This window comes from Sphaeramia orbicularis, chromosome 9, assembly GCF_902148855.1.
Source record: "Sphaeramia orbicularis chromosome 9, fSphaOr1.1, whole genome shotgun sequence".
Classification (NCBI taxonomy): Eukaryota; Metazoa; Chordata; class Actinopteri; order Kurtiformes; family Apogonidae; genus Sphaeramia; species Sphaeramia orbicularis.
In genome coordinates, this window is record NC_043965.1 from 46,945,787 (window position 1) to 46,964,572 (window position 18,786).

General features: G+C 42.1%; 1 long non-coding RNA gene across 1 annotated transcript; it reads right to left on the reverse strand.

The window, feature by feature from the left end:
- Window positions 1-14,520: 14,520 nt before the first annotated feature.
- LOC115425207 (uncharacterized) lies at window positions 14,521-15,822 on the reverse strand. Its single transcript, XR_003936201.1, has 2 exons — window positions 15,749-15,822; window positions 14,521-14,761 (listed from the first exon to the last, which is right to left on the reverse strand). It is a non-coding gene; the product is annotated as an uncharacterized LOC115425207 (long non-coding RNA).
- Between the last annotated feature and the right edge of the window lie 2,964 nt (window positions 15,823-18,786).

Genomic DNA, 18,786 nt, shown 5'->3' on the forward strand with positions numbered 1-18,786 from the left:
AAAAGAATAAAAACGAAACACATTAATGAGTCAAATTAATCATCAATCAATAAAATGAATGAAAAAACAAAACAAAATTAAATACAAAATTAACAAAACTAATAAACAAAGAATAAAGTTATTCAGCAAAATTAACAAAAATGAAAAAAACTGAACAAAATAATCACAAAAAAAGAAAATAATCAAAGAAAATTAATAAAATGTTAATTTTATTGAAGATTTAAAGGATGTCCTTTGTAACTTTGTTGTTCTCAGTCTATTTAATTGAGTTTTTTGTTAATTTTGGTTCAGTTTGTATGATATTAAACACATGTACTGATAGTTGTACAAGTCCTAGTAGTTCATTCAAAGACCAAACAAAGAAGTCATGAAGTTATCATGAAAATCTTCCACAGAAATATGTCACTAAATAAATGCTGATCATGTGATCACACAGATAATGTGTGTTCCAATGCAGATGACTGATGGGTAGCAGCATCACAGCACTTTAAACCTCCACAGGTTTGAGTTCTGATGGTTTTAGGGAAATTCATGATGGAGACAAATAAAGGTCTGGTCTGAAACGTGTCTGTGTGAGTTTTATTTCAGAGAAGCTCTGAGATGTGAGTTGTAGTTGTGGTTTTTCTGTCTAATGTCATGTAGGCAGTAGTCAAGGACAGATAGACAGGAAGTGGAATTTACTGACATTTCATTCCAATGGTTCTGTTCAGTCTGTGTCTCCAAGTTCACTGTCCAAAACCTTCTGATCAAAAACAAACTGTATTAGTGATGACCTTTGCACAGATTTATTAATTTAATTCCCATTAATTCCCTTTTTCCTAATTGTCCATAAAACCCATAATATTACAGCCTTTATCTGATGGATAATAAATATTTATGGAAGTGATTTGATGTTTTGGGTTGAACTTGTTACTGTGACAAACTTTCCTCCTGATGGACTCAGCTGTGTTTTTGACTGTATTTTTTGTTGGTCTTCCACCTTTATCAGACAGCGGCACAAGAACCACACTAGAATGATCCATAAAGACAGAGGAGGTGTGATTGGCCAATGGTCTGAGGTTCTGAGGACTCGTCCCTCAGGGAATTTGTGTCATGTGATCTGTGTCCTGACCAATCAGCTGTCAGCTCATCAGGGATTGAAAGACAGTGTATGACCAATTAGTTTATTGAAAGTCGTGAGAATTTATTTGCCACAAGAAAATTTCCATAATAGAAAATGTTTTTATTCTATGTGTCCTCCTTCTTTCTCAATAACTGCCTTCACACGCTTCCTGAAACTTGCACAAGTGTTCCTCAAATATTCGGGTGACAACTTCTCCCATTCTTCTTTAATAGTATCTTCCAGACTTTCTCGTAATAGTTTTGCTCATAGTCATTCTCTTCTTTCCATTATAAACAGTCTTTATGGACACTCCAACTACTTTTGAAATCTCCTTTGGTGTGACGAGTGCATTCAGCAAATCACACACTCTTTGACGTTTGCTTTCCTGATTACTCATATGGGCAAAAGTTTCTGAAAAGGTATGGATAATAGTGTTAGGTATGATTATGACATCAGTATATGTTTGGTTTCAAAACAACTGACGTAGTGCCTGCTGAGAAAAAAACAACTAAATGTTCATTGTAAATTTTGCTTCCCCACCCTGTATGTTCAGGTTGGGTTTCATCTGTAATCCAATGGAAATCCACTTACACTTCCTCAGACCTGGTCTCAACCATCGGACTCCACTGGGCTCCAACCTGAAAGGAGGCGGGGGGGGGTTAGAGCAGCATTAAACATGGACATTCCATCCCTCTGGTCCACTCCAGCTTTTCTGTTCACATTCAGTCAATGGTTCCTGTCAGTCCCTTATTGAACATCTGTATGTGTGACCGTGGTCTGGAACTTCATTACAGGATGTGGAATCAGCTGTGACAGAGTGTTCCTGTCAGCTCCACCTGTTCTGTCACACATTCTCTGTGTGTGCATCAGCTCAGTCCATACCTGACAGTGTCCAGTCTCCAGTGTGGATCCTCCACTAGAGCACACAGCTCCTGTCCTGAGGCTCCTGGATGGTTGTAGCTCAGGTCTAGCAGTCTGAGATGGGACGGATTGGACTTTAGGGCTGAGACCAGAGAAGAACATCCTTCCTCTGTGATCAGACATCCTGACAGTCTGCAACACAAAACATCACACATCATCTGAGGAGGAAAAGAAGCAGCATCAGCTGTTGGACACAGTTATTCTGTGGATGGATTTCAGCACAAATGGGATTTACCTGGAGCCAGTTTTTATTTGACTGACTCGGTTCAGGACAAGATCTGAACACAGACTAAGATTAGTCCAGTCCCTGTCCAAAGTCTGGAAAGACCTGATCTTTTATTGTGACTCAGACAAATTTAACTGGATGAAGATTGACTTTGACCAAATAAAGACACAAATGTACAGATATTGGTCCAAAAACATAAAGTGCATAAATGAACATCCTTCAGCACCTCCAAATCAAAGGTTCAATGGTGCTTGGGTTCCACTGTTTGAACAGACAAACCAGTTCCACTCCAGTCCAACCCTCAGACTGCAGACACTTTACTGTCCTTTGGAGAATATCTGTAGATTTAGACTCATTTGGTTCAAATACATCTTCATACAGTTTAGTTCCTGTTTGTTTCATATAAATAAAGGAACATGCATGTGTTTCATGTCAGACACTGAACAGCTGCTCTGAAAACCAGCTCAGACTGATCCACTACAAGTACACCATGGTTTTAATCCTCATCGTTCACACTGGTTGAACAATCCAAACCTGAGAGTCTCCAGTTTACAGTCTGGACTCCTTAGTCCATCTGACAGGATCTTCAGTCCTGAATCCTTCAGGTCCATGTTGTTGAGGTCCAAATGAGTCAGACTAGAGTACTGGGATCTGAGAACTGAGGACAGACGTTCACAGCTTCTCTCTGACAGGTTACAGAAGCTCAAACTGGAAGACACAGATGATATTTGGATTACTCTCAGGTCAGGTCTGGACTGAAGGACCATCACAGTCCACATAGATCTCAGTTTGTTCTACAGCTCAGATCCAAATAAAGCTGCACAATTTAGTGAAAAACAATTTTTTTTTTTTGTAATTGATAAGTCATTTAACAATGTCAAATCAAACATAAAAACTGAAACTAGTGTAAAAACACCAAAACTTAAAAGTAGAAACACCTTAATGTTGTGATTTTCATTTTTCCTGTTTTCCACAGTATCTCCATCTGCTCAGTGTCACCAAATCCAAATCATCACTGTAGAACAGAGGGGGAATTGAACGTCCATTCTCTAATTTTCTATTTGGATCACCATAAATCCACCTAAATCCTGACCTTTAAATTATCATCTTTTTCCATTTTTTAATTACACAGATCGATTTAGTGATTACACTTGTGATTGACTGGATTGTGCAGCTCTAGATCTAATACACCTGCATTTAAACAAGTACAACATGATTTAATAAAACTCAGTCAGGACCAAAAGATCAGAAAGAACTGAATTCAGATTCTAACTTTATCTGACCTGAGAGTCTCCAGTTTACAGTCTGGACTCCTTAGTCCATCTGAAAGGATCTTCTGTCCTGAATCCTTCAGGTCCATGTTGTTAAGCTCCAGATGTGTCAGACTACAGGACTGGGATCTGAGAACTGAGGACAGACCTTCACAGCTTCTCTCTGACAGGTTACAGATACTCAACCTGGAGGACACAGAAGATGATACGATCAGGTAAGGTCTGGACTGAAGGACCACCACAGTCCACGTAGATCTCAGCTCAGGGAGGAACACAATGCTGCTGAGAGTAGGAGTGGTTTGTTGGGTTCCACTACTAGCCTCTATATTTGATTATTTGTCTACTCTTTGTTCATCTCATCGTATGTCTGGTAGGGCTCCAATGACTAGTCGACGGCAAAATCAGTCAATGACTAGTTTAGTAGTTGGTGGGTCGTTAGTGATGTCATCGTGTGTATCCAATCCCAGGATAAACCATGTTCGACCGTAGCCAGTTGAAGTAGCTCGGAGTGAGACATCTGCCTTTTCCCAGATCTTTGATGCGCTGACAGCACATGCACACTAATGATCTGGAACAGAAGGAGCAGCGGTAGACGCCCACTGAAGCCAGACTACGACAAATAAACGGTCCAAAGTTTGGGAACATTTCATATGTGACACAACCAAGAAAACTGTCACATGTCAGATCTGTATCTGAGCCTGGTGGACCACGGGACCACTTCAACTATGTATGAACATTTACAGTCTTCTGCTTCATCTGAGACAGGTGGGGTGGCGCCCTAGCGCCCTCTATTGATGATCCTCCACTGCTTGTGATTGACTTGATTGTGCAGCTCTAGATCTAATACACCTTCATTTAAACAAGTACAACATGATTTTAAAAAATTCAGTCAGGACCAAAAGATCAGAAAGAACTGAATTCAGATTCTAACTTTATCTGACCTGAGAGTCTCCAGTTCACAGTCTGGACTCCTTAGTCCATCTGACAGGATCTTCAGTCCTGAATCCTCCAGGTCATTGGTGCTGAGGGCCAGATGTCTCAGACTAGAGGACTGGGATCTGAGAACTGAGGACAGACCTTCAAAGCCTTCATGTGATAGGTCATGGACAGTCAGTCTGCAGAAACAGAACAGATTGGTTTGTTCTATTAAAAACAGCAGCAGAATAAACTGATCTTCACTAAACTCAACTCCATTTCAGTTCCAATAGTTCTAGTGATAAACACTAGTTTTGGTTAAATATCAGGTTATAAAGTCAGTGAATCACAGAGCTACTATTTCCTGTGAACACTCAGACAAACCGTATGGACCTTCACTGCTGTTCATTTATGATTATGGTTATGACCCCTTTATTTATCTGGGGGTCTCAGTAACACATACATTTACAGATTTATTTAAAGATAACCTGGAACCAGCATTGAAGACCAAACAGGATCTAAATCCATGGTTCACCATAAACTAACTCACATGTTTGATGGACTGGATCAGATGTTCTCCTACTGTCATACACATGAAGTGGATTATGTGTGAATTCCATCAAGTTATGATGTTGATTAATATGATCAGTGTCGTGGTTTGAAAAGGAATGAATAAGGTATAAAAATGTCCTAAACCAGACTCTAAATTCAATAAACTCCACTCTGTTTGGACTCACACAGCTTTGTTGGAGGCTTTGACGACTGGCAGCAAAGCCAGAAGAGCCTCCTCTGAATCATCGTATTTGTTCAGGTCAAACTCATCCAAATCTTTATCTGATGACAGTAACATGAAGACCAGAGCTGACCACTGAGCAGGAGATGGACGCAGTGTGTCGACACCTCCACCTCTCAGGTACTGTTGAATCTGATCCACCAGAGACCGATCCTCCAGTTCATTCAGACAGTGGAACAGGTTGATGCTTTTCTCTACAGACAGTCCCTCATTGATCTTCTCCTTGATGTACTCAGATGTCTCCTGATTGGTCTCTGAGCTACTTCCCGTCTGTTTCATCAGATCTTGTAGGAGTCTGTGATTGGTCGGCAGTGACAGACCCAGGAGGAAGCGCAGGAACAGGTCCAGGTGTCCATTTGGACTCTGTAAGGCCTGGTCCACAGCGGTCTGGTAGAACTGTGTCTGTGCAGATCCAGACCTCCGGGATGTGGTTTGTTCTTCTGACAGCAGATTGACTCCAGTGTTGATGAAGGTCTGATGGACATGAAGAGCAGCCAGAAACTCCTGGACACTCAGATGGATGAAGCAGAACCTCTGGTCCTGGTACAGTCCTCTCTCCTCTATAAAGACCTGTGTGAACACTCCTGAGTACACTGAGGCTGAGCTGATATCGATGCCACACTCTGTCAGGTCGGACTCATAGAAGATCAGGTTTCCTTTCTTCAGCTGCTCAAAGGCCAGTTTTCCCAGAGACTCAATCATCTTCTTGGTCTCTGGACTCCAGGGTGACTCTGTCCCAGATCTTCCATCATACTTGACGTTCTTCAGTTTGGCCTGAACCACCAGGAAGTGGATGTACATCTCAGTCAGGGTCTTGGGCAGCTCTCCTCCCTCTGTGGTCTTCAACATGTCCTCCAGAACTGTAGCAGTGATCCAGCAGAAGACTGGGATGTGACACATGATGTGGACACTTCGTGACGTCTTGATGTGGGAGATGATTGTGTTGGTCTGTTCTTCATCTGTAAACCTCTTGCTGAAGTACTCCTCCTTCTGTGGGTCAGTGAACCCTCTGACCTCTGTCACTATGTCAACACACTCAGCAGGGATCTGATTGGCTGCTGCAGGTCGTGTGGTTATCCAGAGGCGAGCAGATGGAAGCAGGTTCCCCCTGATGAGGTTCATCAGCAGCACATCCACTGAGGTGGACTCTGTAATATCAGTCAGGATCTGAGTGTTGTTGAAGTCCAGAGGAGGTCGACACTCATCCAGACCGTCTAAGATGAACACCACCTGGAAGTCTTCAAAGATCCAGATTCCTGCTTCTTTGGTTTCAGTAAAGAAGCGATGAACCAGTTCCACCAAGCTGAACTTCTGCTTCAGCACATTCAGCTCTCTGAAGGTGAATGGAAATATGAAGTGGATGTCCTGGTTGGCTTTGCCTTCAGCCCAGTCCAGACTGAACTTCTGTGTGGACACTGTTTTCCCGATGCCGGCCACGCCCTTCGTCAGCACTGTTCTGATTGGTTCATCTGTGTCAGGTGGTGTTTTAAAGATGTCTTTACATGTGATGGTTGTTGGTGGTCTGTGTGGCTTCCTGGATGCTGTTTCAATCTGTCTGACCTCATGTTCCTGGTTGACCTCTGTAGCCCCTCCCTCTGTGATGTAGAGCTCTGTGTAGATCTGGTTCAGGAGGGTTTTGCGGCGTCCCGCTTTAACGATGCCCTCAAACACACGCACAAACTTCCGCTTCAGCTTATCCTTCAGTTTTCGCCGACACTGGTCAATGCTCTCTGAGTGAAGACAAAGAAGACAATTCAGAGGATGTTACAAACACAAATGGAAGGGGAATGTTTCCCATTTCTTCTAGTATCATATCATTATGTTACAGATTATGTGTGTATTCAGGTACAGTCATTCATTTCCTCTCATTCGATGACTTTATTGTTCATGAGTCTTCCTCATATCCATGACATTCAGCTGGAAGACAGTAGAGTTTAAGTGTTCAGATATGCTCATCATGTGTATTTGTACATGAAGAGCCCTTCAGTGTCTTCAATAATCAATTATTCAAACAAACTAATTCCACGTTAACAACACTTTGTCTTCTCTGTAGTTTTCTATCATCATTGATCTTTAATCCTGAATATCATCTTTTTTCCCTTTGGAATGTCCTTTAAACCCTTTTATCTACAAGAAACACAGTTGTAAAATTATTCAGTCATGTAGGGAGTAGTTTCATCTGTTTCATCCATGTGACTTTAGTCACTGTTTTTCCTCTGATTCAAACTCTACACATTGACGTCATCCATCAGGTTCATTCATGTCAATTTAGTGAAATGCCACTAGGTAGTAAATGATACAGTCATCTTTATTTAATATGAATGACTCAGTTATTCTCAAATGCACGTATTTGGACACTACAGTGTTATGACTGAGACCACACGTTTTAAAGGTGGAGATGTTTTTCTGGAGCATTTTTTCTATATTGCTTAAAATCCCCTTCACACCCTGATTGTAACCAATTAATTAAATGTTCTAACACAAAAATAAAATAATTTAGTCACATGTGGAACGGACAGGACTGAAAAAACACCATCCAATTATTTTAACCCCTCTCGGTGCACGAATTGCGTGTTCTCAAAGGCTGGGAGCACTTGTACAGGAAACGAAGCCAGAGCCTGGCTATATATGCTATATTAACTATATTAACTATATTAGCTTTATTAGTTATATTAACTATATTAGCTATATTAGTTATATTAGGATGGAAAGTTCACTGCCAAACTGTTTTGTCGCTAACATAAACCACAAGGGAACGTAACATTAGCCAGCTTGGTATGAACTGGGGCTGTTCTGCCAACAAAAATAACAGTGAAATGCACAGATTACAGTGATCAAAGCAAACTTTAGTGGACTGCTAGCCTGACATCAGTCTGACTGTAATCAGCTGTTCTTACTAGCCTGAGATTAGTTAGAACACGTGTCAAAATAACAAGTGAAAAGTCCAACTTCTAATCTAAGGGTGTATTCACACCTGCCTTGTTTGGTTCGCTTAAAACAAACCAGAGTTCGTTTGCTCCCTTGGTTCAGACCTTTTGAGCTGGTGTGAATAAAAACCACCGAACTCTGTTCCAGACCAAACAAGTGAACCGAGACCCAGCTGAAGAGGTGGTCTCAGCGCGGTACCATACGAACCCTGGTGCGGTTCGTTTGAGGTGTGAAAGCAGCCTGGACCCGATCCGACACCGTTGGTTTTTTGTACCTAATGATCTCCTGTAGTGTGTCAAGCATTATGGGAAACAGAGGTTTACCAGAGACCAGAGAACCACTCAGAGTGAGGATACATAGGCTACCTAGCTAGAAATGAGCCGTGGTCAAACTTGGAGCTTAGAAGAGACACGCTGCCTTTTGGACAACAGTCTTTTGATATACTAGCATAATTCCAACTTCATACCTGTTACGTCTTGCATGAAGAAGAGCAACAGTCACAACATGATGTGTGCACATGAGCGCTGTCCTCCGTATACGTCTGTCTGTGTCTTCGTCATTGAGAAATGAATTCTAGGGTGTCCCATTTTTGGGACTTCTTTTCCGATCAAGCTCTTAATTTGACCAGTTAATCTCTTATATATTAGTAACTCCCAAAAAAATTTTGGCCCACTCTGTAAAGTTTTAGAACCCCCCCACCGCCATCTGGGCCTTTGTTGAAACTCTGGCTTTATTCCATATTGCCTCAACTTCTAGGGATATTTCTTTTGCTATGGTTTTGCTGTCTTCTAATGGCTTTTCTTTTGGCAGTGATCTGTACCTTTGAAGGACTGTTCTTACCAAACGAAGCTGAATGGCTAGAATAGCATTCACTGAAGGGCCAATAACTTCCTCCCATTCATCTACAGGGCCACCTTTACTCTTCAAAGGGCCCCCAGGGGGCTTCACCTTCTTCTCTTCACTACTCTTGGGTGTTTTGCCTTTAGGATGACTTGGCATATTTACACTGAAAATGTGTTACTTTTCTCTGGAAAAAGAAATCTAGTACCTGCTGAACTGAAGAAAAGGGAGGGTACCAGCTGGGTAATCTAGGATAAAATGTTTACCAGTGAAAGCCCTGAGTGCATATCTTTGAAATAAGACTCAGCAATAAAGAAATCAGCAAAAACGTGTGATTTTACCCATTTTTCAGTGTCAAATAACCTTGACCTTGTCTAAAATCATGTGACCTTGACCTGTACATGATTTGAGACCTTCATAAATGACAGTAGCATCCCCCAAAACCTCTAATATGACATTTGCATGAGCAAATAAGGCATAATTGACCAACAAATGCATGATTTTCCAGTGAAAAATGGGTTCTCTGCACTCGACTGATGGGCACCCTAAAGATGGCGGTACGGGGAGTCTAAAACTTTACAGATCGGGCCGAAATTTTCTGGGGGGAGTTACTGGTCAAATTAAGAGCTTGATTGGAAAAGAAGTCCCAAAAATGGGACACCCTAATGAATTCTACAATATTGTAAACCTGACATTGCATCAAACACTTTTGCTGCTCAAACATTTGTGCAAATGTCTGCATCTGTAAAAACAATATTGCTGATGATAACAAAAACAGAACACAAAATTTCCATGATTTTCTGCTTTCACTTTGAATTTCACACTTTAATCAACACATTTCTGTCCAGTGGCTGAATGACCTCAGCACACGTGGTTTTGTTTACAGATTTTGGTCCACTTACAAAAATGTACAATGTGAAAGCGAACCGCACTAAAAAAAAACAAAACTTTGATCTGGCCTAAAGCAAGTGAACTATCAGACTTTCCTGGTATGAATACACCCTAATATACTGAAATACAGACCTGAAAGAGCGGGGTGAAGGTTGGAGTACAATCAATGAGGTATGCATGGATCCACAGACCAAAGGGGGCAATTGATGCTGTGCAGCGTTCGGTACTCTGGAGGGTTTGGACTTTTGAACTGTGTATTTTCAAAATGTAGCTTGCTTGAGCCATTTTCCCAGGATCTCCTACCCTACCTTTAAGTTCCCGGTTTTGTAGAAGGAAACTGTTCTGGAGCTGAAAATGACGACTGGAAAAACTGTCAAATACCACAGTGACAGAATAACAGCTGATGCACTGGATGTTTCCAGGGACTGAATAAGGACCTGCTTGGACTAGAAGACTGTGGTGAAAAGTGTCATCCTTCCACTTGGTGTGTTCACCTCTGTGTGTTTTCAGAGTCTCTTCTGTCTTTGACTGTACTTGAACCTTTCAAACAGACTGACAGCTGCTTCACTTTGATTTTGGAGCCACAGGAAAAGGTCAGTTTGCCGGGAACAGTTACCTTTAAAAGACCAAATCTAAGGAAGGCTTTGACAGACTTCAGTCAAATCTGGACCAAACGTTCACTTGGACTTAAGGATGAAGTAACTGCATCGAGGTGGACAAAGGTCAAAGGTCAAAGGTCATTGAGACCTCACAAATCACATTAGTGGGAATGACTGAGTAGCTGAGAAAACTATATGAGTGGATTCTGATTGAACAGCTGCTTGTGTTTTAGCTTATATTATCTGTCCATTTGCTCCATTAACAATAATAATAATAATAATAATAACAATAATAATAATAATAATGATAATAATAATAATAATAATAATAAATAAAGAGCTTAATGTTTGCATAATACAGTTCTGCTTCATCCTCAGTTTGAATTTACTGTTTTGTTTTTTTTTAGTTTGACTAAACTCTGTGTTGAGTTCATCTTAGATTTTTGACTTATACAAACCCAGATGACGACCGCCTTCACAGATTTAACTGATCTTTAAACTGATGCTCTGAGGGGTTTGAATGTTACCAGGACAGAATATGAATATTCATAGAATTCTACTGGGTCTGAACAGATGGAAACAACATTATCACCGTCCTTCTGTTTAATGTGTCACAGGGGAATGAAATGTGGAACCTCTTACTTTACTGATTACTTATTAATGACTGACCTTTACATACTAGGATGCCTTCTGGAAGTTTCTTCACCAGATCAGTCCTGTCAATCTTCTTCAGAACCCTTACAGTGACTTTCTGAGTATTTGTGTAGTAGGTCTGGACCATCCGACGTACTGTGTCTATCCGGTCTGCATCCTCCAGTTTACTCACTGGGATTCGTGGTTTTTCATTTTCCAAGAGCAACTTGACCTTTTTAAAGTCACTATCATTCAAATCCTCCAGAATTTTCAACAGAGTTTCTTTAAATGCCGCCATCTGTGTTTCCTGTAAAGATCCAAAAGAACATGTTCACCTTCAACAACCAGGTCTGTATCTGATGTGATCATTAACCTGTTCATCAACGTAATCCTCAGGTTTAATGAACCTTCTGTCCCAATGTTTGACACATTACATCAACATCATTCATTTTATATAAAAGACAAAAACATCCTGAAGAGTTCCACATGAATAAGCTGTACTGCATCAGCATTGGACATTATTGATTGGACAGAACAGATGGACCAGTAGATGTTGGACCAGTACACACCTCACATGTGGAGTCCAGCTGAGTTGGATGCTGTGGATCACTGGGAACCTCTGAGCTCTGCTGCTCCACTCTGTGGACCAATCATCAACAATGAGCTCACATTATGTCTGTCCACACTGACCCTGTCATGAGTCACATGACCCCCTGTAGTGGGACAGGTGTCCTGGTCCTGCTGATCCCACTGACAATCATCATGTGAGTGTGTTTGGAGCTTCACACTCACTGGGTTTAGTTGATCTCATCTACATTTGGATGAAACCAACAGCTCTGTCCTAACAATGTGTCTCCTCACCATCTGCACTCACAACATATGATACAAAGGTGTTCAATGGACCAGGAACCACCCTGGACTGTGATCCAGTATCATCCAGGACCAGCTCCCACTACATCAACAAGTTTTCATTGATCAGGTTTAGTGTGATTCTCCTGCCAGTGTCTGAACCAGAGACTGAAGAAAAAGACTATGTGACACCGACGGTGCAACAGGACTAACTTCAGGTCGGACCAAGTTAGGACTGACTGAGCTGAAAACCCTGTTGTTGAATCTGGACCAGATCTGAGGTTCATTTACTGAGTCTCTGAAACACCCATGGAGTCATCACTGTTCATGGGCACACAGCTCCGAGGTCCAGGTCCAGGTCCAGGTCCAGGTCTGTGAACACTGATGGTACAGTGGTTTTAGTGCTGAACTCTGACATTAAACTGTGGTCTTAGTGTGATTCATATCCTACTGCAGAAGAATCCAGTTTCCGTGTGAACATTAAATGAGATGCTGTTCTCTGTCAAATGTTTTCTGACTCCGCTGTGACCTCTGACCTCTGACCTGAAGCTCATATGTGAGGACTCAGGGTCCAGGTCTAGGATAAGAATGTGTTAAAGCTGAAACAGATCTTGGGGGAAGACTTGGAGGAGAACATACTGGACAACCCTCTACACAGAGTGAATGACAGTACTTCCTGTGCCAAACTAAGAGGAATACAATTCAAGCTCTTACGTCGCTTTCATTTCTCCAAAACAAGACTAGCTAAAATATACGCTAACACAGATGCCAGCTGTGACAGGTGTGGAAACACTCCTGCTGACTGAACCCATATGTTTTGGTCATGCCCAGCCCTGACATCGTATTGGTCTGTGATCTTTAGAACACTGTCAGAGGACCTTCATATCGCTGTCCAACCCAGTGCAGTAATGGCTGTGTTTGGAACCACAGATAGAAGACGTTCTACCATCAGGAAAAGACCTAAAAACATCATGACTTTCACAACACTGCTGGCACGGAGAAGAATATTATAGCATTGGAAATCTAAAACCAAACCTGACGTGTCTCTGTGGTTTCATGACCTAATGCAATTCATACAGTTAGAGAAAATAAAATACACACTCAGAGGGTCGAGGCATAAATTCTTTTCTGTATGGGATCCAGTGTTGACATATTTGTGTAAACTTCAAACCTTTCCTACGCAGCAGTCCTCTTTTTGTACTTTAATTATTTGCCCATGTAAATCATAACGTATACTGCTCGACTATAATAGTGACACATGTTTTCTTATAATTTTATTTATTTATTTATTTTCTTTTCTCTGTGGGTCTTTTCCATCTGCACATGTGCACAAACTATTACAATCATACAAAACAGAAGTTACCTCGTCAAACGGGAGTTGAAGACAATAACAGGAAGTTGGATTCTATCATCACTATGTTCGGACAAAATCCCAAAGACATCCCATAATGGACTGGAGCATCTAAACCAGGGTTTAGGATTTTCACATTTAAAGCTATACCTACTGATGTGGCATTTCTCACAGCACTTAGTAAAAGTTTGAACATGAACAACCTGCCTCCCTCCAAAGCCCCGCCCACTTCCCCTCTGCCTGAGCTCTGAGGCTCCACCTCCTCTCTCCTCCTCTCACTTGATGCGCGCGGAGGAAGTAGAGGCAGAGGTCTGGTCCGCTTCGGTGTGTCCGTGGACCCCTCCCTCAGTAATCAGATACATCACCCACCTGCCGCGGGCCTGCGGCCCCTGCTCCATCAGTAGACCCTGTATTTAAGGGTGTGGTCTGTGCGGTACTGGGTCAGTGTCTTCACTGCACCACAGAGATGAGATGTCCAGGCGACGGGCGCGCGCACTGTGAATGCGTGGCCTCCGCGAATTTTCCATGGATATTTGAGGTTTCATAATCCATACATTTATCGTCCTACATAATCCTACATGTGTGACACCAAGTACATGTACCTGTATGAGTCCCACCGTCATAAAAGCTGAGCTTTGTGCAGACCTGTTCAGTCCAGTACATCCGACTTCCGGACTTTTATCTCCATCCTTCATTCATCAGACTCCTGTTTGTTCCCCTGAGTTGTTGATGTTAATAAATCCGTTTTTTCTCTTCCACGTGTGTATTTGAGTTTTATCCATTCACATCCTTGGACAGTAGACTGTGGTCAGTGACAGGAGGAGCAGCGCCAGTGAAGCGTTGGATTCAGAGGGACGCATATCGGATACGGGGACGGCGATAACTGATCGGATGCTGGACGGCCGTAATGGATGATTGACAGGAGGCTCAGCCAGGTTCGACCAATTATTTCATTCAGACCGAATACAATGATTGGTCAGACTTTTATCAGAAATATATGAGAATTAAACATTTTTGAGTTTCAATACCTGGTGGATTTCTTTTACATTTGAGTGTCACACTCGCTTATTAGGAGCATTTTAAGATGACAAAAGAAAAGTGTAAAAACGCCACATCATACGGTATAGCTTTAAGTGCATGTAAAGGCCTCAGGTCTGGTTCTTCCAATGATCTGATTACTAATAGTTATTGGATTTCTTTGGTCATGGAAACAGACTCAATGATGTGAAGAATCAGCTGAAAATGAACACGTTCTAAACTTTCAACTAAAGTCAATGTTTAATATCGATTTAATAAGCAGTCGACACATCGGACATTTACATCAAACTTACGTCTCTGTGGAAAAATCTGGTGGTTCCATGCTGGACCGGTCACTCCTGAGGGACACACAACTGGATCCAGGTCCAGGATCAGGTCCAGAGGACTCTGGTCTGTGGTGGATCCTGGTCATCAGGAAAACAAAGTGTTTAGTCTTTAAACAAACTGTAGAAACAATAAGAAAATGATCAATACACTGAAGATCAATAAAGTGTGAATCTGATCCAAAAAGTCACAGATCAATGAAAGTCACTGAACCATTAGATCAGGATCATTGAGTTCATTCTAAGTTCATCAGGTGAGGAATAATTCTAGAGTATAAATCAATAATGTACTTCTGTATTTGTTAGTCAGATGTTCTTGAGTCCAACCAGGTGAATCTAATGACAGACTATTTGGACCCGTGTGTCCACAGCCAACCATCAGATTTCCATCCAGCTGATGGAGAGACCTACTACTGTATGGAAACTGAACCGGAACAGACACATCACATGAGGGAATCCAAGCCCAGTTTCCTGCTGAGTCCTGGAGGATCCTGTGATGGAAAAATTTACTTTTTATATTTTATACTCTATATTTTATACTCTTTTAATATGTTCTACTGTTAAGTGCATGCTGAGTCATTGTTATGTGTGATGTTTACCACTCTGTAACACCCCCGACTTGGGAATGGAGTTCTTACCTTGAGTTAAAACCCAAACACCTAAATGTCTGGTTATGTGATGGCGCCTGCATGGTAGATATTATTTAAACAAGGTAACCGGTAACCTCCCGGGACCAGAAGGACTGGTATGGAGTGGTATGATTTACATATGGCATTGTCATTTGGATGTCACCATTGGGGGGGTTGGATTTTTGGTCTATATAATCTTTAATATTTTCATGGTTAATCAGACTTCACTTACAGAGCTTTGTCTGTGATTGATTTCTCAATAAATGCATTTATTATTTGAACTCTAACTTTCTCCCTCTTTCTTTGTGTGGCTCATCAGTTGGACGGTAAATTTCCACGACAATCAGTTCATCCATAGAGTCTGTGGTCGGATCAACATTTACATACAAGTGGTTTAGTGTCACACTGGGGTCTAAAGGTCTGAATGAGGACCACCTACGCTGACTCTGATGAACGATCCTGTTTAAAGTCAATATTGAAGTCCTTGGAGTCAGTGCTCTTCATGGACACACAACTAGGTCCAAGTCCAGGTCCAGGTCCGTGAATACTGATATCAGTGGTTTTAGTGCTGCACTCTGACATGGAGAACAGTGGTGGAAAGATCCAGGTGGTGGTCTCACCTCTGAGCTTTGGGGGGTCTGTCAGTTCCAGATCCACATCTTGGTCCAGGTCCTGGTCCTGGTCCAGGTCCAGGTCTGTGAATAGTGATGTCAGTGGTTTTAGTGCTGAGCTCTGACATGGAGAACAGTGGTGGACAAATCCAGATGGTGGTCTCACCTCTGAGCTTTGGGGGGTCTATCAGCTCCAGATCCACATCTTGGTCCAGGTCCAGGCCCTGGTCCAGGTCCAGGTCTGTGAATAGTGATGTCAGTGGTTTTAGTGCTGAGCTCTGACATGGAGAACAGTGGTGTACAGATCCAGGTGGTGGTATCACCTCTTAGCTTTGGGGGGTCTGTCAGGTCCTGGTCCACATCTTGGTCCAGGTCCAGGTCCAGGTCCAGGTCCAGGTCTGTGAATAGTGATGTCAGTGGTTTTAGTGCTGAGCTCTGACATGGAGAACAGTGGTGGACAGATCCAGGTGGTGGTCTCACCTCTGAGCTCTGGGGGTTCCGTCAGGTCCTGGTCCACGTCTTGGTCCAGGTCCAGGTCCAGGTCCAGGTGCAGTTCTGTGAACAGTAATGTCAGTAGTTTTAGTGTTTAGCTCTGACATGGAGAACAGTGATGGAGAGATCCAGATGGTGGTCTCACCTCTGAGCTATGGGGGGTCTGTCAGGTCCTGGTCCACGTCTTGGTCCAGGTCCTGGTCCAGGTGCAGGTCTGTGAATAGTGATGTCAGTAGTTTTAGTGCTGAGCTCTGACATGGAGAACAGTGGTGTACAGATCCAGATGGTGGTCTCACCTCTGAGCTTTGGGGGGTCTGTCAGGTCCTGGTCCACGTCTTGGTCCAGGTCCTGGTCCAGGTCCAGGTGCAGGTCTGTGAATGGTGATGTCAGTGGTTTTAGTGCTGAGCTCTGATATGGAGAACAGTGGTGGACAATCCAGATGGTGGTCTCACCTCTGAGCTCTGAGGGGTCTGTCGGGTCCAGGTCCTGGGGGGGTCCTGTCGGTGGTCTTTGGGGGAGGGGCTCCCTCCTCTCTGTCCTCACACTGATCCATTCTGCTGAATCCACATCAGTCACACAACAAACACTGAAAACAGCAGAGTTTGAGACGTGGTTCTATGATGGAGAAGAGTCAGATGTGGACCAGCGGGTCACAGATAAACCAGACTCAGGGTTTTGGACCAAGACCTGCGTCCCACATCTCATATGTGTGTTTGTGGTGTGAGTGTGAGTTGAAGTGTTATGGCTGATACATGTGTGTGTTGGTTGTGCTGTAGTTCTACTGTCAGACCACTAGATGTCCTCCTGGAGCTGATGATGGGACCTGAAGTGAAGGACCAGCACAGCTGATTCTCAAAGTCTAGGAAGAAGATATGTCGATGATGACCGATGACCATGTGATGATGGTTTCTCAGATTTCCATTAAAACCTGAAGGATTAAACCAGTCCAGACCAGAGGTCACATGACCAGAGGTCATTGAATCCCCTCTAAATCCAAACCAGCAGGTTGTGGTTCTGACCTGTGTTCACTGGTCCAGTGCAGGTATACATGTGTGCTCAAACACTGGAATTGTCCCTAATCCCCTATTAGAGCTGAGTTCAGCAAAGTTTGTCCAGTTTTTGGATGTTTTGGTTTGGAAAAATTCCTGTTGATAAAAAAGTTCCCTCCATTTGAAGACGGGCAGATCTGGTCTAAAGTACATCTGGGAAAAGCAATTTACTCATTGTTTTGAAATATTGTAAAGATTTGACAAATGTAATATATGAAGTTGTTTTTTCCATATTTTCCTTTTTATTCTGTGTATCCAACGTACTGTGGTCACATTTTTATACGACCTTTTCCATAAACTCATTTTTATTGATGTAAAGTTTGGGGCCTGGAGATTTTAGGGGTTTTGATCCATTACCATGAAATTAGTGTTTTTAAATTTTTCATGCTTTTACTTGGAACTGGATAATACAAATTACAGAAAGTAAATATATTTATACTGATTTTAACTCTTTCGGTGCCGGACAGTTAAGGTGCTAATAAGCCTTAAAAGTGCCACAGAATTTGGCCGTTTTTCTGTATTTTGCGTTGTTTTTATAATATTTGAAGAATCCTGCAGGAAACCGCTCGGTCACATCCGACCGATTGCTGATTTGATTCAAAACGCACCGGACGCAGCAGATTCATTATTGATCGTAATTTGCATAATTTATTCTGCATTAATTCTTATTTTTTATTTTATATTCAGTACACGTTGACTTATTTAATGTATTTTTCCAAAAATCTTTCCAGTACCCCCTGGGCTTCTTCCAAGTACCCCTGGGGGTACAGGTACCCCACTGTGGGAGCCCCTGGATTAGAGGAAGTTTATGAATATGGAAAGTCCAAGTGCAATGAAACTCAAAGTCCTGGTAGAAAACCTCCTTTGGGTTCCCTCTTGAGGATCTGATCAGTGAGGTTTAAGTTCCAGCAGAATGCACAAAGTGTCATCTTTAGTTAACAATGTCTGATCACAGAAGAACATCCAGGTACTCCATTTAATGATGGACAGGTACTGGTTCCTTATATTCCATATGTTGTATATAATACAGCTGTAGTTGGAAACTTATGTGTCTGTTTTCTTCAAACTAAATAGTCGGTGCTTTTGAGACGATAGTCTGTTTGGATCAGTTATTTTCTTTTGCCCTGAATGAAATTTGAATTATGGGTCATTTTTGCTCCAACACTAACTGGTGTCATAGAAACACATATTAGTTCACATATTTAATTGTATTTTATGTGAACTTTTGTCTGAAACAGGTCATTTTAACCATTTGTGTAAGTACAAAAACACTGATGTTCTTTTTTTTTCTCCGTTACCAGGCTTATTTTGGCATTTTTTAACAC